Source organism: Arachis hypogaea, chromosome 9, assembly GCF_003086295.3.
Source record: "Arachis hypogaea cultivar Tifrunner chromosome 9, arahy.Tifrunner.gnm2.J5K5, whole genome shotgun sequence".
Classification (NCBI taxonomy): Eukaryota; Viridiplantae; Streptophyta; class Magnoliopsida; order Fabales; family Fabaceae; genus Arachis; species Arachis hypogaea.
The window spans coordinates 31490624-31514142 of NC_092044.1; the positions used below are offsets into that span (position 1 = coordinate 31490624).

The window sequence follows — 23519 nt, forward strand, 5'->3', positions numbered from 1 at the left end:
AGAAGAGAGTATGCAATAAATTCCAAAAACATCTATGAAGATCAGTATTAATTAGATGAGCGGGGCTTTTAGCTTTTTGCCTCTGAATAGTTTTGGCATCTCACTCTATCCTTTGAAATTCAGAATGATTGGCTTCTTTAGGAACTTAGAATCCAGATAGTGTTATTGATTCTCCTAGTAGAGTATGATGATTCTTGAACAAAGCTACTTATTGAGTCTTGGCTGTGGCCCAAAGCACTCTGTCTTCCAGTATTACCACCGGATACATACATGCCACAGACACATAATTGGGTGAACCTTTTCAGATTGTGACTCAGCTTTGCTAGAGTCCCCAATTAGAGGTGTCCAGGGTTTTTAAGCACACTCTTTTTGCCTTGGATCACAACTTTATTTCTTTTTCTTTCTTTTTCTCCCCTTTTCTCTATTTTTTTCGATTTTTTTTTCATTGCTTTTTCTTGCTTCAAGAATCATTTTTTATGATTTTTCAGATCCTCAGTAACATGTCTCCTTTTTCATCATTCTTTCAAGAGTCAACATTCATGAACCACAAATTCAAGATACATATGCACTGTTTACGCATACATTCAGAAGACAAAAGTAATGCCACCACATCAAAATAATTAAACTGTTATAAAATTCAAAATTCATGCAATTCTTTTTCTTTTTCAATTAAGCACGTTTTTATTTAAGAGAGGTGATGGATTCATAGGACATTCATAACTTTAAGGCATAGACACTAAGACACTAATGATCACAAGACACAAACATAGATAAACATAAGCATGAAATTCGAAAAACAGAAGAATAAAGAACAAGGAAATCAAGGAACGGGTCCACCTTAGTGATGGCGGCTCTTTCTTCCTCTTGAAGACCCTATGGAGTGCTTGAGCTCCTCAATGTCTCTTCCTTGTCTTTTTTGCTCCTCTTTCATGATTCTTTGATCTTCTCTAATTTCATGGAGGATGATGGAGTGTTCTTGGTGCTCCACCCTTAGTTGTCCCATGTTGGAACTCCGGATGTTCACCCTTTTGAGTGAAAAAGAGTCCTCGGGGATCACCTTCTTCAAGGGCACAACTTCATAGAAGTGGTCTTGATGCACCCTTGAGATGAATCTCTCCATCTCCCATGACTCGGAAGTGGAAGCTTTTGCCTTCTCTTTCCTCTTTCTAGAGGTTTTCTCCGGCCTTGGATGCCATAAATGGTTATGGAAAAACAAAAAGCAATGCTTTTACCACACTAAACTTAAAATGTTTGCTCGTCCTCGAGCAAAAGAAGAAAGAAGAGAGGAGAAGAAGAAGAAATGAGGAGAAACGGAATGGCTATGTGTTTGGCCAAAGGGGAGAGAAATGGTGTTTAGGGTGTGTGGAAAGGAAGGAGTGAAGGAGGGTTTATATAGGAGAGGGGGAAGGGTAGGGTTTGGGTGGGAAAGTGGTTTGAATTTGAATGGTGAGGTAGGTGGGGTTTTATGAAGGATAGATGTGAGTGGTGAAGAGAAAGATGGGATTTGATAGGTGAATGGGTGAAGAAGAGAGAGAGTGGTGGGGTAGGTGGGGGTCCTGTGGGGTCCACAGATCCTGAGGTGTCAAGGAAAAGTCATTCCTGCACCAAATGGCAAGCAAAATCTCGATTTGTGCCAATTCTGGCGTTAAACGCCGGGCTGGTGCCCATTTCTGGCGTTTAACGCCAGCTTCTTGCCCTTTTCTGGCGTTTAACGCCAGTCTGGTGCCCCTTTCTGGCGTTAAACGCCCAGAATGGTGCCAGACTGGGCGTTAAACGCCCAACAGCTAGCCTCACTGGCGTTTAAACGCCAGTAGGTGCGTCCTCCAGGGTGTGCTATTTTTCTTCCTGTTTTTCATTCTGTTTTTGCTTTTTTCATTGATTTTGTGACTTCTTATGATCATCAACCTACAAAAAATATAAAATAACAAAAGAAAATAGTTAATTATAAAACATTGGGTTGCCTCCCAACAAGCGCTTCTTTAATGTCATTAGCTTGACAGAGGACTCTTATGGAGCCTTAGAAATGCTCAGAGCTATGTTGGAACCTCCCAACACCAAACTTAGAGTTTGAATGTGGGGGTTCAACACCAAACTTAGAGTTTGGTTGTGGCCTCCCAACACCAAACTTAGAGTTTGACTGTGGGGGCTCTGTTTGGCTCTGTTTTGAGAGAAGCTCTTCATGCTTCCTCTCCATGATGACAGAGGGATATCCTTGGGCCTTAAACACCAAGGATTCTTCATTCACTTGAATGATCGACTCTCCTCTATCAACATCAATCACAGCCCTTGCTGTGGCTAGGAAGGGTCTGCCAAGGATGATGGATTCATCCATGCACTTCCCAGTCTCTAGGACTATGAAATCAGTAGGGATGTAATGGTCTTCAACTTTAACCAGAACATCCTCTACAAGTCCATGGGCTTGTTTTCTTGAGTTGTCTGCCATCTCTAGTGAGATTTTTACAGCTTGTACCTCAGAGATCCCTAACTTCTCCATTACAGAGAGAGGCATAAGGTTTACACTTGACCCTAAGTCACACAAGGCCTTCTTGAAGGTCATGGTGCCTATGGTACAAGGTATTGAAAACTTCCCAGGATCTTGTCTCTTTTGAGGCAGTTTATGCCTAGACAAGTCATCCAGTTCTTTGGTGAGCAAAGGGGATTCATCCTCCCAAGTCTCATTTCCAAATAACTTGTCATTTAGCTTCATGATTGCTCCAAGGTATTTAGCAACTTGCTCTTCAGTGACATACTCATCCTCTTCAGAGGAAGAATACTCATCAGAGCTCATGAATGGCAGAAGTAAGTCCAATGGAATCTCTATGGTCTCAGTTTGAGCCTCAGATTCCCATGGTTCCTCATTGGGGAACTCATTGGAGGCCAGTGGACGCCCAGTGAGGCCTTCCTCAGTGGCGTTCACTGCCTCTCCTTCCTCCCAAAATTCGGCCATGTTGATGGCCTTGCACTCTCCTTTTGGATTTTCTTCTGTATTGCTTGGGAGAGTACTAGGAGGGAGTTCAGTAATTTTCTTGCTCAGCTGACCCACTTGTGCCTCCAAATTTCTAATGGAGGATCTTGTTTCAGTCATGAAACTTTGAGTGGTTTTGATCAGATCAGAGACCATGGTTGCTAAGTCAGAGTTATTCTGCTTAGAACTCTCTGTCTGTTGCTGAGAAGATGATGGAAAAGGCTTGCTATTGCTAAACCTGTTTCTTCCACCATTATTGTTGTTGAAACCTTGTTAGGGTCTCTGTTGATCCTTCCATGAAAAATTTGGATGATTTCTCCATGAATGATTATAGGTGTTTCCATAGGGTTCTCCCATGTAATTCACCTCTTCCATTGAAGGGTTCTCAGGATCATAAGCTTCTTCCTCAGATGAAGCCTCCTTAGTACTGCTTGGTGCATTTTGCATTCCAGACAGACTTTGAGAAATCATATTGACTTGTTGAGTCAATATTTTATTCTGAGCCAATATGGCATTCAGAGTGTCAATCTCAAGAATTCCTTTCTTCTGACTAGTCCCATTGTTCACAGGATTTCTTTCAGAAGTGTACATGAATTGGTTATTTGCAACCATTTCAATCAGTTCTTGAGCTTCAGTAGGCGTCTTCTTCAGATGAAGAGATCCTCCTGCAGAGCTATCCAAAGACATCTTGGATAGTTCAGAGAGACCATCATAGAAAATACCTATGATGCTCCATTCAGAAAGCATATCAGAAGGACACTTTCTGATTAATTGTTTGTATCTTTCCCAAGCTTCATAGAGGGATTCTCCTTCCTTCTGTCTGAAGGTTGGACTTTCACTCTAAGCTTACTCAATTTTTGAGGTGGAAAGAACTTTGCCAAAAAGGCATTGACTAGCTTTTCCCAAGAGTCCAGGCTTTCTTTAGGTTGAGAGTCCAACCAAGTTCTAGCTCTGTTTCTTACAGCAAAAGGGAATAGCATAAGTCTGTAGACCTCAGGGTCAACCCCATTAGTCTTGACAGTGTCACAGATTTGCAAGAATTCAGCTAAGAACTGATGAGGATCTTCCAATGGAAGTCCATGGAACTTGCAATTCTGTTGCATTAGAGAAACTAATTGAGGCTTAAGCTCAAAGTTGTTTGCTCCAATGGCAGGGATAGAGATGCTTCTCCCATAGAAATCGGGAGTAGGTGCAGTAAAGTCACCCAGCACCTTCCTTGCATTGTTGGCATTGTTGTTTTCGGCTGCCATGTGTTCTTCTTCTTTGAAGAATTCGGTCAGGTCCTCTAAAGAGAATTGTGCTTTGGCTTCTCTTAGCTTTCTCTTCAAGGTCCTTTCAGGTTCAGGATCAGCCTCAACAAGAATGCCTTTGTCTTTGCTCCTGCTCATATGAAAGAGAAGAGAACAAGAAAATGTGGAATCCTCTATGTCACAGTTATAGAGATTCCTTAAAGTGTCAGAGGAAAAGAAGAGTAGAAGACAGAAGTAGAAAATTCGAACTTATCAAAGAAGATGGAGTTCGAATTTTGCATTAAGGGATAGTGTTAGTCCATAAATAGAAGGATGTGAGAAGGAGGGAAGTAATTTTCGAAAATTAAGTAAAAGATTTTGAAAACATTTTTGAAAACACTACTTGATTTTCGAAAATGAAAGTGGAAAAGAAATCAAGTGATTTTTGAAAAAGATTTTAAAATTAGAAATCAAAAAGATTTGATTGAAAACTATTTTGAAAAAGATGTGGTTAAGAAAATATGATTAGTTTTAAAAAGATGTGATTGAGAAGATATGATTTGAAAAACATTTTAAAAAAAAAGATTTGATTTTGAAAATTAAAAACTTGACTAACAAGAAAAGATATGATTCAAACATTAAACCTTCCTCAACAGAAAAGGCAACATGCTTGAAGTGTTGAATCAAATCATTAATTGATAGTAAGTATCTTTGAAAATGGAAAGAAATTGATTTTGAAAACACATGATTGAAAAGATATGATTTGAAAAAGATTTGATTTTGAAAAACTTTGAAAACCTGAAGAAAAATTGCATTGAAAAACAGAATCTTCCCTCTTGTGCCATCCTGGCGTTTAACGCCCAGAATGGTGCACATTCTGGCGTTTAACGCCCAAAACTATACCCTTTTGGGCGTTAAACGCCCAACCAGGTACCCTGGCTGGCGTTTAAACGCCAGTCTGTCCTTCTTCACTGGGCGTTTTGAACGCCCAGCTTTTCTGTGTAATTCCTCTGCTGTATGTTCTGAATCTTTAATTTTCCTGTAGTATTGACTTGAGAAGACACAAATAAAAAATATTTTTGGATTTTTAATAATAAGGAAAAATCAAAATGCAACAAGAATCAAATAACTATGCATGTAAGACACCAAACTTAGCAGTTTGTATACTACTGACACTAATGAGAATGCATATGAGACACATAAAACACTCAAGTCAAGAGAATTCAAAGATCAGAGTAAGAAATCATCAAGAATTATTTGAAGATCCTTAAGAACACATGAATGGATGCATGCAATTGACACCAAACTTAACATGAGACACTAGACTCAAACAAGAAATTTTTGGATTTTATGATTTTTTTGATTTTTTTGTGTTTTTCGAAAATTAAGTGGAAAAAGATATCAAAATTCTTAATGAGAATCCCAGGAATCATGCAATGTTAGTCTAAAGCTTCAGTCGAAAGGAATTAGACATGGTCAGCCAAGCTTCAGCAGAACATTGCATTCAAGAGCTAAATTGATGAAGATCAATCAGCTTTGGTGATGATAAGAACATCACCTTGAAACACTAGAATTCATTCCTAAGAACTCTGAAGAAAAAAATACCTAATCTAAGCAACAAGATGAACCGTCAGTTGTCCAAACTCAACAATCCCCGGCAACGGCGCCAAAAACTTGTGCACGAAATTGTGATCAATACTTTTCACAACTCAAATAATCCCCGGTAATGAATCCAAAAACTTGGTGTTCAATACCATGGCATAAACACAACTTCGCACAACTAACCAGCAAGTGTACTGGGTCGTCCAAGTAATAAACCTTACGCGAGTAAGGGTCGATCCCACAGAGATTGTTGGTATGAAGCAAGCTATGGTCATCTTGTAAATCTTAGTCAGGCAAACTCAAATGGATATGGTGATGAACGCATAAAAACATAAAGATAAAGATAGAGGTACTTATGTAATTCATTGGTAGGAACTTCAGATAAGCGCATGAAGATGCCTTCCCTTCCGTCTTTCTGCTTTCCTACTGTCTTCATCCAATCCTTCTTACTCCTTTCCATGGCAAGCTTATGCAAGGGTTTCACCGTTGTCAGTGGCTACCTCCCATCCTCTCAGTGAAAATGTTCCTATGCTCTGTCACAGCATGGCTAATCATCTGTCGGTTCTCGGTTAGGCCGGAATAGAATCCAGTGATTCTTTTGCGTCTGTCACTAATGCCCCGCCTGCTAGGAGTTTGAAGCACGTCACAGTCATTCAATCATCGAATCCTACTCAGAATACCACAGACAAGGTTAGACCTTCCGGATTCTCTTGAATGCTGCCATCAGTTCTAGCCTATACCACGAAGACTCTGATCTCACGGAATGGTTGGCTCGGTTGTCAGGCGAGCACTCGGTTGTCAGGCGATCAACCATGCATCGTGCAATCAGGAATCCAAGAGATATTCACCCAATCGAAGGTAGAACGGAGGTGGTTGTCAGTCACACGTTCATAGGTGAGAATGATGATGAGTGTCACGGATCATCACATTCATCAAGTTGAAGAACAAGTGATATCTTAGAACAAGAACAAGCGGAATTGAATGGAAGAACAATAGTAATTGCATTAATACTCGAGGTACAGCAGAGCTCCACACCTTAATCTATGGTGTGTAGAAACTCCACCGTTGAAAATACATAAGAACAAGGTCTAGGCATGGCCATGAGGCCAGCCTCCCAATGATCTAAGATAGCATAACAATGAAGATAGCTACCCCTCGATGTCTCAATACAATAGTAAAAGGTCCTACTTATAGAAAACTAGTAGCCTAAGGTTTACAGAAATGAGTAAATGACATAAAAATCCACTTCCGGGCCCACTTGGTGTGTGCTTGGGCTGAGCAATGAAGAATTTTCGTGCAGAGACCTCTCTTGGAGTTAAACGCCAGCTTTTATGCCAGTTTGGGCGTTTAACTCCCATTTTGGTGCCAGTTCCAGCGTTTAACGCTGGGATTTCTGAGGGTGACTTTGAACGCCGGTTTGGGCCATCAAATCTTGGGCAAAGTATGGACTATCATATATTGCTGGAAAGCCCAGGATGTCTACTTTCCAACTCCGTTAAGAGCGCGCCAATTGGGCTTCTTTAGCTCCAGAAAATCCGCTTCGAGTGTAGGGAGGTCAGAATCCAACAGCATCTGCAGTCCTTTTCAGTCTCTGAATCAGATTTTTGCTCAGGTCCCTCAATTTCAGCCAGAAAATACCTGAAATCACAGAAAAACACACAAACTCATAGTAAAGTCCAGAAAAGTGAATTTTAACTAAAAAACTAATAAAAATATACTAAAAACTAACTAGATCATACTAAAAACATACTAAAAACAATGCCAAAAAGCGTACAAATTATCCGCTCATCACTCTGTCACAGCACGACTAATCATCTGTCGGTTCTCGATCATGTTGGAATAGAATCCCTTGATTCTTTTGCGTTTGTCATCACGCCCAACAATCGCGAGTTTAAAGCTCGTCACAGTCATTCAATCCCGGAATCCTACTCGGAATACCACAGACAAGGTTAGACTTTCCAGATTCCCATGAATGCTGCCATCAATTCTAGCTTATACCATGAAGCTTCTGCTTAAGGAATCCAAGAGATATGTGCCCAGTCTAAGGTAGAACGGAAGTGGTTGTCAGTCACGCGTTCATAGGTGAGAATGATGATGAGTGTCACAGATCATCACATTCATCATGGTGAAGTGCAACGAATATCTTAGAATGAGAACAAGCGGAATTGAATAGAAAATATTAGTGCTTGCATTGAAACTTGAGGTACAGCAGAGCTCCACACCCTTAATCTATGGTGTGTAGAAGCTCCACCGTTGAAAATACATAAGTGATAAAGGTTCAGGCATGGCCAAATGGCCAGCTCCCAAACGTGATCAATAGTCTCCTCAGATGAATAATAGAATAAAACCGAGACCAAAGATGTCTAATACACTAGTAAAAGGTTCTATTTATACTAAACTAGCTACTAGGGTTTACAGAAGTAAGTAATTGATGCATAAATCCACTTCCTGGGCCCACTTGGTGTGTGTTTGGGCTGAGCTTGATCTTTACACGAGCTGAGGCTTCTTTTGGAGTTGAATGCCAAGTTGTAACGTGTTTTTGGCGTTCAACTCTGGTTCGTGACGTGTTTCTGGCGTTTGACTCCAAAATGCAGCATGGAACTGGGGTTGAGCGCCAGTTTATGTCGTCAAAACTCGAATGAAGTATGAACTATTATATATTGCTGGAAAGCTCTGGATGTCTACGTTCCAACGCCGTTAAGAGAGCACCATTTGGAGTTCTGTAGCTCCGGAAAATCCATTTCGAGTGCAGGGAGCTCAGATTCCAACAGCATCAGCAGTCCTTTGTCAGCCTTCTTATCAGAGTTTTGCTCAAGACCCTCAATTCCAGCCAGAAAATACCTGAAATCATAGAAAAATACACAAACTCATAGTAAAGTCCAGAAATGTGAATTTAGCATAAAAACTAATGAAAACATTCCTAAAAGTAACTAGATCATACTAAAAACTACCTAAAAACAATGCCAAAAGCGTATAAATTATCCGCTCATCACAACACCAAACTTAAATTGTTGCTTGTTCCCAAGAAACTGAAAATCAATTAGGATAAAAAGAAGAGAATATACTATGAATCCCAAAATATCAATGAATATTAATTCTAATTAGATGAGCGGGACTTGTAGCTTTTTGCTTCTGAACAATTTTGGCATCTCACTTTCTCCTTTGAAGTTTAGAATGATTGGCATCTATAAGAACTTAGAATTTCAGATAGTGTTATTGATTCTTCTAGTTAAGTTTGTTGATTCTTGAACACATCTACTTTTATGAGTCTTGGCCGTGGCCCTAAGCACTTTGTTTTCCCGTATTACCACCAGATACATAAATGCCACAGACACATGACTGGGTGAACCTTTTCAGATTGTGACTCAGCTTTGCTAAAGTCCCCAGTTAGAGGTGTCCAGAGCTCTTAAGCACACTCTTTTTGCTTTGGATCACGACTTTAACCACTCAGTCTCAAGCTCTTCACTTGGACCTGCATGCCACAAGCACATGGTTAGGGACAGCTTGATTCAGCCGCTTAGGCCTGGATTTTACTTCCTTGGGCCCTCCTATCCACTGATGCTCAAAGCCTTGGATCCTTTTTACCCTTGACTTTTGGTTTTAAGGGCTATTGGCTTTTTCTGCTTGCTTTTTCTCTCTCTTTTTTTTCTAATTTTTTTCGCTCTTTTTTTTCCGCAAGCCTTTGCTTTTTCACTACTTTTTCTTGTTTCAAGAATCAATTTCATAATTTTTCAGATTATCAATAACATTTCTCTTTTTCTTCATTCTTTCAAGAGCCAACAATTTTAACATTCATAAACTACAAGATCAAAAATATGCACTGTTTAAGCATTCATTCAGAAAACAAAAAGTATTGTCACCACATCAATATAATTTAACTAAATTCAAGGATAAATTCGAAATTCATGTACTTCTTGTTCTTTTGAATTAAAAACAATTTTCATTTAAGAGAGGTGAAGGATTTATGGAATTATTCATAGCCTTAAGACATAGTTACTGAACACTAATGATCATGTAGGAAAGACACAAACATAAACACGCATATAGCATAAAAATAAAAAAACAGAGAAATAAGAACAAGAAATGAGTCCACCTTAGTGGCGTCTTCTTCTTGAAGGACCAATGATGTCCTTAAGCTCTTCTATGTCTCTTCCTTGCCTTTGTTGCTCCTCCCTCATTGCTCTTTGATCTTCTCAAATTTCATGAAGAATGATGGAGTGCTCTTGATGTTCTACCCTTAATTGATCCACATTATAACTCAAATCTTCTAAAGAAGTATTGAGTTGTTCCCAATAGTTGTTGGGAGGAAAGTGCATCCCTTGAGGCATCTCCGGGATTTCTTGGTGATGAGCTTCCTCATGCGTTTCTTGGGTTCCATGAGTGGGCTCTCTTGTTTGCTCCATCCTTTTCTTAGTGATGGGCTTGTCCTCCTCAATGGGCATGTCTCCTTCTATGATGACTCCAGCTGAGTAACATAGATGGCAAATAAGATGAGGAAAAGCTAGCCTTGCCAAAGTAGAGGGCTTATCGGCTATTTTGTAGATTTCATGAGAGATGACTTCATGAACTTCTACTTCCTCTCCAATCATGATGCTATGGATCATGATGGCCCGATCCACAGTAACTTCAGATCGGTTGCTAGTAGGGATGATGGATCGTTGGATGAATTCCAACCATCCTCTAGCCACAGGCTTGAGGTCCAATCTTCTTAGTTGAATCGGCTTGCCTTTATAGTCTCTTTTCCATTGAGCTCCTTCCACACATATGTCCATAAGGACTTGGTCCAACCTTTGATTAAAGTTGACCCTTCTAGTGTAGGGGCGTGCATCTCCTTGCATCATGGGCAAGTTGAACGCCAACCTCACATTTTTTGGACTGATTCTAAGTATTTCCCCCGTACCATTGTAAGATAATTCTTTGGGTTCGGGTTCTTACTTTGATCATGGTTCCTAGTGATCCATGCATTGGCATAGAACTCTTGAACCATTAAGATTCCGACTTGTTGAATGGGATTGGTCAAAACTTCCCAACTTCTTTGGATCTCATGTCGGATCTCCGGATACTCATTTTTCTTGAGCTTGAAAGGGACCTCAGGGATCACCTTCTTCTTGGCCACAACATCATAGAAGTGGTCTTGATGGGCTTTGGAGATGAATCTTTCCATCTCCCATGACTCGGAGGATAAAGTTTTTGTCTTCCCTTTTCCTTTTCTAGAGGTTTCTCTGGCCGTAGGTGCCATCAATGGTAATGGAAAAACAAAAAGCTTATGCTTTTACCACACTAAACTTAAAATATTGCTCGCCCTCAAGCAAGAGAAGAAAGAAGAGAAGAAGAAGAAGAAAATATGGAGGAGAGGGGGAGAGGTGTATTCGGCCAAGAAGGAGAAAAGCGGGTTGTGTTGTGTGAAAATAAAGAAGAATGGAGGGGTTTATATAGTGAGGGGAGAGGGAATAGGTTCGGCCATTTAGGGTGGGTTTGGGTGGGAAAGAAATTTGAATTTTGAAGGTAGGTGGGGTTTATGGGGAAGAGTGGATGGATGTGAGTGGTGAAGGGGGTGATTGGAAAGAGAGATTGAGGTGATTGGTGAAGGGTTTTGGGGAAGAGTGTTTATTAGAAAGAGAGGATGAATGTTTAGAGGAGGGGAGAATATGGTAGGTGGGGATCCTGTGGGGTCCATAGATCCTGAGATGATCCTGTGGGGTCCACAGATCCTGAGGTGTCAAGGATTTACATCCTTGCGCCAATTAGGCATGTAAAATGCCTTTGCATGTAATTCTGGCGTTTAAACGCCGAAGTGATGCATGTCCTGGGCGTTCAACGCCCATGTGCAGCATGTTTCTGGCGTTGAACGCCAGTTCCATGCTTGTTTCTGGCGTTCAGCGCCAGCTCTCCTCAGGGTACATTCCTGGCATTTGAACGCTAGGGTGTTGCTTGTTTCTGGCGTTCAATGCCAGATCCATGCTCTGTTCTGGCGTTGAACGCCAGCCAGATGCTCCTTATTGGCTTTTAAACGCCAGTAAGTCCTTCCTCTAGGGTGTGATTTTTCTTCTGCTGTTTTTGATTCTGTTTTTAATTTTAATATTTTTTCGTGACTCCACATGATTATGTACCTAATAAAACATAAAAGAACAATAAAATAAAAATAAAATTAGATAAATAAAAATTGGGTTGCCTCCCAATAAGCGCTTCTTTAATGTCACTAGCTTGACAGTGGGCTCTCATAGAGCCTCACAGAAGTTCAGAGCATGATGAAGGCCTCCCAACACCAAACTTAGAGTTTGAATGTGGGGTCTTCTCAACACCAAACTTAGAGTTTGATTGTGGGGGCTTTGTTTGACTCTGTATTGAGAGAAGCTTTTCATGCTTCCTCTCTATTGTTAAAAGAAGATCCTTGAGCCTTAAACACAAGGTAGTCCCTATTCAATTGAAGCACTAATTCTCCTCTGTTAACATCTATCACAGCTCCTGTTGTGGCTAGGAAAGGTCTTCCAAGAATGATGCATTCATCCTCCTCCTTCCTAGTGTCTAAGATTATGAAATCAGCAGGGATGTAAAGGCCTTCAACCTTTACCAACACGTCCTCTACCAATCCATAAGCTTGTCTTACTGACTTGTCTGCCATTTGTAATGAGAATAAGGCAAGCTGTACCTCAATGATCCCCAGTTTCTCTATTACAGAGAGTGGATAAGGTTTATGCCTGACCCTAGGTCACACAGAGCCTTGTTAAAGGTCATGGTGCCTATGGTACAGGGTATTAAGAATTTACCAGGGTGTTGTCTCTTTTGAGGTAAAGTTTGCTGAACCCATGTATCAAGTTCACTAATGAGCAAGGGAGGTTCACCTTCCCAAGTCTCATTACCAAATAACTTGGCATTCAGCTTCATGATGGCTCCTAGATATTGAGCAACTTGCTCTCCAGTTACATCTTCATCCTCTTCAGAGGAAGAATAATCTTCAGAGCTCATGAATGGCAGAAGGAGATTTAATGGAATCTCAATGATCTCTATATGAGCCTCAGATTCCTTTAGGTCCTCAATAGGGGACCCCTTCTTGCTTGAGAGATGTCCCATGAGGTCTTCCTCATTGGGATTCACGTCCTTTCCTTCCTCTCTAGGTTCGGCCATATTGATTATATCAATGGCCTTGCACTCTCTTTTTGGATTTTCTTCAGTATTGCTTGGGAGAGTACTAGGAGGGGTTTCAGTGATTTTCTTACTCAACTGGCCCACTTGTGCCTCCAGATTTCTGATGGAGGACCTTGTTTCATTCATGAAATTTAGCCTTAGACAGATCAGAGACTAAATTTGCTAAGTTAGAGGTATTCTGTTCATAATTCTCTGTCTGTTGCTGAGAAGATAATGCATAAGGCTTGATATTGCTAAGCCTATTTCTTCCACCATTATTAAAGCCTTGTTGAGGCTTTTGTTGATCCTTCCATGAGAAATTTGGATGATTTCTCCATGATGAATTATAGGTGTTTCCATAAGGTTTACCCATATAATTTACCTCTGCCATTGTAGGGTTTTCAGTATCATAAGCTTCTTCTTCAGAAGATGCCTCTTTAGTGTTGTTGGATGCATTTTGCCATCCATTCAGACTTTGAGAAATCATGTTGACTTGATGAGTCAATATTTTGTTCTGAGCCAATATGGCATTCAGAGCATCAATTTCAAGAACTCCCTTCCTTTGAGGCGTCCCATTATTCACGGAATTCCTCTCAGAAGTGTACATGAATTGGTTATTTGCAACCATGTCAATAAGTTCCTGAGCTTCTGCAGGCATTTTCTTTAGGTGAATGGATCCACCTGGAGAATGGTCCAATGACATCTTAGAAAACTCAGATAGACCATAATAGAATATATCTATCATGGTCCATTCTGAAAACATGTCAGAAGGACATCTTTTGGTTATCTGTTTGTATCTTTCCCAAGCTTCATAGAGGGATTCACCATCTTTTTGTTTGAAGGTATGAACATCCACTCTAAGCTTGCTCAACTTTTGAAGAGTAAAGAACTTAGCCAAGAAGGTCGTGACCAACTTATCCCATGAGTCCAGGCTATCTTTAGGTTGAGAGTCCAACCATGCTCTAGCTCTGTCTCTTATAGCAAAAGGGAAAAGCATGAGCATGTAGACTTCAGGATCTACTCCATTAGTCTTAACAGTCTCACAGATCTTTAAGAACTCAGTTAAGAACTGGTAAGGATCTTCTGATGGAAGTCCATGAAACTTGCAGTTCTGTTGCATTAGAGCAACTAATTGAGGTTTCAGCTCAAAATTGTTTGCTCCTATGGCAGGAATTGAGATGCTTCTTCCATCAAACTTGAAAGTAGGTGTGGTATAATCACCAAGCATCCTTCTTGCATTATTGTTGTTAGGTTCGGCTGCCATCTCCTTTTCTTGTTCGAAAATTTCAGCAAGGTTGTCTCTGAATTGTTGTAATTTAGCTTCTCTTAGTTTCCTCTTCAGAGTCCTTTCAGGTTATGGATCGGCTTCAACAAGAATGCCTTTTTCCTTGTTCCTGATCATATGAAAGAGAAGAGAACAGAAAAAGAAGAGGAATCCTCTATGTCACAGTAAAGAGGTTCCTTATTATTAGTAGAAGAATAAGGGAATAAAGAAAGGAGAATCCAAACACAAGGGTAAGGATAGGGGCAGTGATTTGAGATGAAGAAAGGTGAAGAGAAGTGTTAATAAATAAATAAATAAATAGAAGAAGAGGAGAGGGGAAGAATTTCAAAAATTAATTTTGAAAAGGAGTTAATGATTTTCGAAAATTAAAGGTGAGATAGAATTAAAATTAAAATTTAAAACAATTAGTTAATTTAAAAAGAATTTTGAAAAAGGGATGAGATATTTTCGAAAATTAGAGAGGGAAAAGTAGTTAGGTGGTTTTGAAAAAGATAAGAAACAAACAAAATGTTAATTAGTTAGTTGAAAAAGATATTAAAATCAAATTTGAAAAGATAAGAAGATAAGAAGTTAGATAAGATATTTTGAAATCAAATTTTTGAAAAAGATAAAATTTAAAAAAGATATGATTGAAAAAGATTTAATTTTTAAAACTAAATTTGATTACTTGACTAACAAGAAACTAAAAGATAAGATTCTAGAATTTAAAGATTGAACCTTTCTTAACAAGAAAGTAACAAACTTCAAATTTTTGAATCAATCATATTAATTGTTAGCATAATTTTCGAAAATAAAGATAAAATTAAGAAAAATATTTTTGAAAAATATTTTTAAATTTTCAAAAATCATAAGATAAAAATGAAAATGATTTGATTTTTGAAAAAGTTTTGAAAAGATAGGATTTTAAAAATTGAAATTTTGACTTGACTTATAAGAAACAACTAATTTTAAAATTTTTTTGACTAAGTCAACCCAAATTTTTGAAATTTTGAGAGAAAAAAGGAAAATATATTTTTTTATTTTTGAATTTTTAATGAAGAGAGAGAAAAACACAAATATGACCCAAAACATGAAAATTTTGGATCAAAACATATGATGCATGCAAGAACACTATGAATGTCAAGATGAACACCAAGAACACTTTGAAGATCATGATGAACATCAAGAGCATATTTTTGAAAAAATTTTTTGATGCAAAGAAAACATGCAAGACACCAAACTTAGAAATCTTTAATGTTTAGACTCTATGAATGCAAGAATGCACATGAAAAATAATAAAAGACACAACAAGAAAACATCAAGATCAAACAAGAAGACTTACCAAGAACAACTTGAAGATCATGAAGAACACTATGAATGCATGAATTTTCGAAAAATGCAAGAAATTTTTAAAACATGCAATTGACACCAAACTTAAAACATGACACAAGACTCAAACAAGAAACACAAAATATTTTTTATTTTTATGATTTTATAATTTTTTTATTTTTATTACTTTTTCAAAAAAAAACATATAGGAAAAAGAAAACAATGAATTCATAGTCCTCAATCAAAATCCCATGGATTAGACATGGCTTAATAGCCAGCCAAGCTAAAACATGTTATATGAAACTCTAGAATTCATTCTTGAAAACTCTGAGAATTTTCAAAAATAGGTGAGAAATTTTGAAAAATATTTTTTAAAAAATTTTTGAAACTAAAACAAAAAAAAATTACATGATCTGAGCAACAAGATGAACCGTCAGTTGTCGAAACTCGAACAATCCCCGGCAACGGCGCCAAAAACTTGGTGCACGAAATTGTGATCATCAACAATGGTGCCAAAAACTTGGTAGCGCTTTCAAACGTGAATCACACTTAGTCACAACTCTGCACAACTAACCAGCAAGTGCACTGGGTCGTCCAAGTAATACCTTACGTGAGTAAGGGTCGATCCCACGGAGATTGTTGGTATGAAGCAAGCTATGGTCACCTTGTAAATCTCAGTCAAACGGATGATAATTGATTATTGGGTTTTCGAATAATAAATAATAAAGCAGAAAATAAAGATAAAGTTACTCATGTAATTCAATGGTGGGAATTTCAGACATGTGTATAGAGGTACTGTGTTCCTTCTGAATTTCTGCTTTCCTACTGCTTTTATCCAATCTTTGTCACTCCTTTCTATGACAAGCTGTATGTAGGGCATCACCGTTGTCAATGGCTACATCCCATCCTCTCAGTGAAAATGGTCCAAATGCTCTGTCACAGCACGGCTAATCATCTGTCGGTTCTCGATCATGTTGGAATATAATCCCTTGATTCTTTTGCGTTTGTCATCACGCCCAACAATCGCGAGTTTGAAGCTCGTCACAGTCATTCAATCCCGGAATCCTACTCGGAATACCACAGACAAGGTTAGACTTTTCGGATTCCCATGAATGCTGCCATCAATTCTAGCTTATGCCACAAAGATTCTGCTTAAGGAATCCAAGAGATATGCGCCCGGTCTAAGGTAGAACGGAAGTGGTTGTCAGTCACGCGTTCATAGGTGAGAATGATGATGAGTGTCACGGATCATCACATTCATCATGGTGAAGTGCAACGAATATCTTAGAATGAGAACAAGCGGAATTGAATAGAAAATAGTAGTACTTGCATTGAAACTTGAGGTACAGCAGAGCTCCACACCCTTAATCTATGGTGTGTAGAAGCTCCACCGTTGAAATACATAAGTGATGAGCGGATAATTTGTACGCTTTTTAGCATTGTTTTTAGTATGTTTTTAGTATGATCTAGTTAGTTTTTAGTATATTTTTATTAGTTTTTAGTTAAAATTCACTTTTCTGGACTTTACTATGATTTTTTGTGTTTTTCTGTGATTTCAGGTATTTTCTGGCTGAAATTGAGGGACCTGAGCAAAAATCTGATTCAGAGACTGAAAAGGACTGCAGATGCTGTTGGATTCTGACCTCCCTGCACTCGAAGTGGATTTTCTGGAGCTACAGAAGCTCAATTGGTGCGATCTCAACGGCGTTGGAAAGTAGACATCCTGGGCTTTCTAGAAATATATGATAGTCCATACTTTGCCCAAGATTTGATGGCCCAAACCGGCGTTCAAAGTCACCCTCAGAAATCCCAGCGTTAAACGCCGGAACTGGCACCAAAATGGGAGTTAAACGCCCAAACTGGCACTAAAGCTGGCGTTTAACTCCAAGAGGAGTCTCTACACGAAAATGCTTCATTGCTCAGCCCAAGCACACACCAAGTGGGCCCGGAAGTGGATTTTTATGTTATTTACTCATCTCTGTACAGCCTAGGCTACTTGTTCTCTATAAGTAGGACCTTTTACTATTGTATTTTCATCTTTGGATCATTTGAGAGCTTTTGATCATGTTTTTATGATTGAACCCTCTTTGGGAGGCTGGCCATTCGGCCATGCCTAGACCTTGTTCTTATGTATTTTCAACGGTGGAGTTTCTACACACCATAGATTAAGGTGTGGAGCTCTGCTGTACCTCGAGTATTAATGCAATTACTATTGTTCTTCTATTCAATTCCGCTTGTTCTTGTTCTAAGATATCACTTGTTCTTCAACTTGATGAATGTGATGATCCGTGACACTCATCATCATTCTCACCTATGAACGTGTGACTGACAACCACCTCCGTTCTACCTTCGACTGGGTGAATATCTCTTGGATTCTTTAACCGGAATCTTCGTGGTATAGGCTAGAACTGATGGTGGCATTCAAGAGAATCCGGAAGGTTTAACCTTGTCTGTGGTATTCTGAGTAGGATTCAATGATTGAATGACTGTGACGTGCTTCAAACTCCTGAGGGCGGGGCGTTAGTGACAGACGCAAAAGAATCACTGGATTCTATTCCGGCTTGATCGAGAACCGACTGATGGATAGCCGTGCCGTGACAGGGTGCGTTGAACATTTCCACTGAGAGGATGGGAGGTAGCCACTGACAACGGTGAAACCCTTGCTTGAGCTTGCCATGGAAAGGAGGAAGAAGGATTGGATGAAGACAGTAGGAAAGCAGAAAGACGGAAGGGAAGGCATCTTCATACACTTATCTGAAATTCCTACCAATGAATTACATAAGTATCTCTATCGTTATCTTTATGTTTTATTCGCATATCACCATACCCATTTGAGTTTGCCTGACTAAGATTTACAAGGTGACCATAGCTTGCTTCATACCAACAATCTCTGTGGGATCGACCCTTACTCGCGTAAGGTTTATTACTTGGACGACCCAGTACACTTGCTGGTTAGTTGTGCGAAGTTGTGTTTATGCCATGGTATTGAACACCAAGTTTTTGGATTCATTACCGGGGATTATTTGATTTGTGAAAAGTATTGATCACAATTTCGCATACCAAGTTTTTGGCGCCGTTGCCGGGGATTGTTGAGTTTGGACAACTGACGGTTCATCTTGTTGCTTAGATTAGGTGTTTTTCTTCAGAGTTCTTAAGAATGAATTCTAGTGTTTCAAGGTGATGTTTTTATCATCACCAAAGCTGGTTGATCTTCATCAATTTAGCTCTTGAATGCAATGTCCTGCTGAAGCTTGGCTAGCCATGTCTAATTTCTTTAGACTAAAGCTTTAGACTAACATTGCATGATTCCTGGAATTCTCATTAAGAATTTTGATACATTTATTTTCTTTTCCACTTAATTTTCGAAAAATCCAAAAAAAAATTTAAAAATCATAAAATCCAAAAATTTCTTGTTTGAGTCTAGTGTCTCATCTTAAGTTTGGTGTCAATTGCATGCATTCATTCATGTGTCTTAGAGATCTTCAAGTAATTCTTGATGATTTCATTGCTCTGATCTTTGAATTCTATTGACTTGAGTGTTTTGTTGTTTCTCATGTGCATTCTCATTTTGTTAGTGTCAGTAGTATACAAACTGCTAAGTTTGGTGTCTTGCATGCATTGTTATTTGATTCTTGTTGCATTTTGATTTTTCCTTATTATTAAAAATCCAAAAATATTTTTAATTTGTGTCTTCTCAAGTCAATAATACAGAGAATTGAAGATTCAGAACATACAGCAGAGGAATTGCACAGAAAAAGCTGGGCGTTCAAAATGCCCAGTGAAGAAGGACAGACTGGCGTTTAAACGCCAGCCAGGGTACCTGGTTGGGCGTTTAACGCCCAAAAGGGTATAGTTTTGGGCGTTAAACGCCAGAATGTGCACCATTCTGGGCGTTTAACGCCAGGATGGCACAAGAGGGAAGATTCTGTTTTTCAATGCAATTTTTTCAGTTTTCAAACTTTTTCAAAATCAAATCTTTTTCAAATCATATCTTTTCAATCAAATCTTTTTCAAAATCAATTTCTTTCCATTTTTAAAAATACTTGCTATCAATTAATGATTTGATTCAACATTTCAAGTATGTTGCCTTTTCTGTTGAGAAAGGTTTAATGTTTGAATCATATCTTTTCTTGTTAGCCAAGTTTTTAATTTTCAAAATCAAATCTTTTTAAAAAAATGTTTTTCAAATCATATCTTCTCAATCACACCTTTTTAAAACTAATCATATCTTCTTAACCACATCTTTTTTTCAAAATAGTTTTCAATCAAATCTTTTTTATTTCTAATTTCAAAATCTTTTTCAAAAATCACTTGATTTCTTTTTTGCTTTCATTTTCGAAAATCAATTAGTGTTTTTCAAAAATATTTTCAAACTCTTTTACTTAATTTTCGAAAATTACTTCCCTTCTTCTCACATCTTTCTATTTATGGACTAACACTATTCCTTAATGCAAAAATTCGAACTCCATCTCCTGTGATAAGTTCGAATTTTCTACTTCTGCCTTCTACTTTTCTTTTCCTCTGACACCTAAAGAAATCTCTATACTGTGACATAGAGGATTCCACATTTTCTTGTTCCCTTCTCTTTCTTATGAGTGATCCTGAACCCAAAAGGACCTTAAAGCGAAAGCTAAGAGAAGCCAAGGCACAACTCTCTGTAGAGGACCTAACCGAATTCTTCAAGGAAGAAGAACACATGGCAGCCGAAAACAACAACAATGCCAACAATGCAAGGAAGGTGCTGGGTGACTTTACTGCACCTACTTCCGACTTCTATGGGAGAAGCATCTCTATCCCTGCCATTGGAGCAAACAACTTTGAGCTTAAGCCTCAATTAGTTTCTCTAATGCAACAGAATTGCAAGTTCCATGGACTTCCATTGGAAGATCCTCATCAGTTTTTAGCTGAATTCTTGCAAATCTGTGACACTGTCAAGACTAATGGGTTGACCCTGAGGTCTATAGACTTATGCTATTCCCTTTTGCTGTAAGAGACAGAGCTAGGACATGGTTGGACTCTCAACCTAAAGAAAGCCTGGACTCTTGGGAAAAGCTAGTCAATGCCTTCTTGGCAAAGTTCTTTCCACCTCAAAAATTGAGTAAGCTTAGAGTGGAAGTCCAAACCTTCAGACAGAAGGAAGGAGAATCCCTCTATGAAGCTTGGGAAAGATACAAACAATTAATCAGAAAGTGTCCCTCTGACATGCTTTCTGAATGGAGCATCATAGGTATTTTCTATGATGGTCTCTCTGAACTGTCCAAGATGTCTTTGGATAGCTCTGCTGGAGGATCTCTTCATCTGAAGAAGACGCCTACAGAAGCTCAAGAGTTGATTGAAATGGTTGCAAATAACCAATTCATGTACACTTTTGAAAGAAATCCTGTGAACAATGGGACTAGTCAGAAGAAAGGAGTTCTTGAGATTGACACTCTGAATGCCATATTGGCTCAGAACAAAATATTGACCCAACAAGTCAATATGATTTCTCAAAGTCTGTCTGGAATGCAAAATACACCAAGCAGTACTAAGGAAGCTTCATCTGAGGAAGAAGCTTATGATCCTGAGAACCCTTCAATGGAAGAGGTGAATTACATGGAGAATCCTATGGAAACACCTATAATCCTTCATGGAGAAATCACCCAAATTTCTCATGGAAAGATCAACAAGACCTCAACAAGGTTTCAACAATAATAATGGTGGAAGAAACAGGTTTAGCAATAGCAAGCCTTTTCCATCATCTTCTCAGCAACAGACAGAGAGTTCTAAGCAGAATAACTCTGACTTAGCAACCATGGTCTCTGATCTAATCAAAACCACTCAAAGTTTCATGACTGAAACAAGGTCCTCCATTAGAAACTTGGAGGCACAAGTGGGTCAGCTGAGCGAGAAAATTACTGAACTCCCTTCTAGTACTCTTCCAAGCAATACAAAAGAAAATCCAAAAGGAGAGTGCAAGGCCATCAACATGGCCGAATTTTGGGAGGAAGGAGAGGCAGTGAATGCCACTGAGGAAGACCTCAATGGACGTCCACTGGCCTCCAATGAGTTCCCCAATGAGGAACCATGGGAATCTGAGGCTCAAAATGAGACCATAGAGATTCCATTGGACTTACTTCTGCATTCATGAGCTCTGATGAGTATTCTTCCTCTGAAGAGGACGAGTATGTCACTGAAGAGCAAGTTGCTAAATACCTTGGAGCTATCATGAAGCTAAATGACAAGTTATTTGGAAATGAGACTTGGGAGAATGAACCTCCTTTGCTCACCAAAGAACTGGATGATTTGTCTAGGCAGAAACTGCCTCAAAAGAGACGGGATCCTGGGAAGTTTCAATACCTTGTACCATAGGCACCATGACCTTCAAGAAGGCCTTGTGTGACTTAGGGTCAAGTATAAACCTCATGCCCCTCTCTGTAATGGAGAAGTTAGGGATCTCTGAGGTGCAAGCTGCAAAAATCTCACTAGAGATGGCAGACAATTCAAGAAAACAAGCCTATGGACTTGTAGAGGATGTTCTGGTTAAAGTTGAAGACCATCACATCCCTACTGATTTCATAGTCCTAGAGACTGGGAAGTGCATGGATGAATCCATCATCCTTGGCAGACCCTTCCTAGCCACAACAAAGGCTGTGATTGATGTTGATAGAGGAGAGTTGATCATTCAAGTGAATGAAGAATCCTTGGTGTTTAAGGCTCAAGGATATCCCTTTTTCATCATGGAGAGGAAGCATGAAGAGCTTCTCTCAAAACAGAGCCAAACAGAGCCCCACAGTCAAACTCTAAGTTTAGTGTTGGGAGGCCACAACCAAACTCTAAGTTTGGTGTTGAACCCCCACATTCAAACTCTAAGTTTGGTGTTGGGAGGTTCCAACATAACTCTGAGCATTTCTGAGGCTCCATGAGAGTCCTCTGTCAAGCTACTGACATTAAAGAAGCGCTTGTTGGGAGGCAACCCAATGTTATATTTTATCTGTTTTCTTTTGTTATTTATATTTTTTGTAGGTTGATGATCATAAGAAGTCACAAAATCAATGAAAAAAGTGAAAACAGAATGAAAAACAGAAGGAAAACAGCACACCCTGGAGGAAGAACCCACTGGCGTTTAAACGCCAGTGAGGCTAGCTGTTGGGCGTTTAACGCCAGTCTGGCACCATTCTGGGCGTTTAACGCCAGAAAGGGGCACCAGACTGGCGTTAAACGCCAGAAAAGGGCAAGAAGCTGGCGTTAAACGCCAGAAATGGGCACCAGCCCGGCGTTTAACGCCAGAATTGGCACAAAACGAGATTTTGCTTGCCATTTGGTGCAGGGATGACTTTTCCTTGACACCTCAGGATCTGTGGACCCCACAGGATCCCCACCTACCCCACCACTCTCTCTTCTTCACCCATTCACCAATTACCTCAACACCTCTTCCCCAAAAACCCTTCACCTATCAATCCTTCTTTCTCTTCACCACTCACATCCATCCTTCATAAACCCCACCTACCTCACCATTCAAATTCAAACCACTTTCCCACCCAAACCCTCCATACATGACCGAACCCTCATCCTCCCCACTCCTATATAAACCCATCTTCACTCCTTCATTTTCACACAACCTAAACACACTTCTCCCCTTTTGGCCGAACATAAAGCCATTCCTTCTTCCTCATTTCTTCTTCTTCTACTCTCTTCTTTCTTCTTTTGCTCGAGGACGAGCAAACCTTTTAAGTTTGGTGTGGTAAAAGCATTGCTTTTTGTTTTTCCATAACCATTTATGGCATCCAAGGCCGGAGAAACCTCTAGAAAGAGGAAAGGGAAGGCAAAAGCTTCCACCTCCGAGTCATGGGAGATGGAGAGATTCATCTCAAGGGTGCATCAAGACCACTTCTATGAAGTTGTGGCCTTGAAAAGGTGATCCCCCCGAGGTCCCTTTCTCACTCAAAAAGAGTGAATATCACGGAGATCCGACATGAGATCCGAAGAAGAGGTTGGGAAGTTCTTACCAACCCCATTCAACAATCGG

General features: G+C 39.4%; 2 non-coding genes across 2 annotated transcripts; both read left to right on the forward strand.

The window, feature by feature from the left end:
• Positions 1 to 3706: 3706 nt before the first annotated feature.
• LOC112713901 (small nucleolar RNA R71) lies at positions 3707 to 3813 on the forward strand. Its single transcript, XR_003158860.1, has one exon. It is a non-coding gene; the product is annotated as a small nucleolar RNA R71 (small nucleolar RNA).
• A 9869-nt stretch (positions 3814 to 13682) lies between these two features.
• On the forward strand, positions 13683 to 13786 carry LOC112713864 (small nucleolar RNA R71). Its single transcript, XR_003158825.1, has one exon. It is a non-coding gene; the product is annotated as a small nucleolar RNA R71 (small nucleolar RNA).
• The last annotated feature ends 9733 nt before the right edge of the window (positions 13787 to 23519 follow it).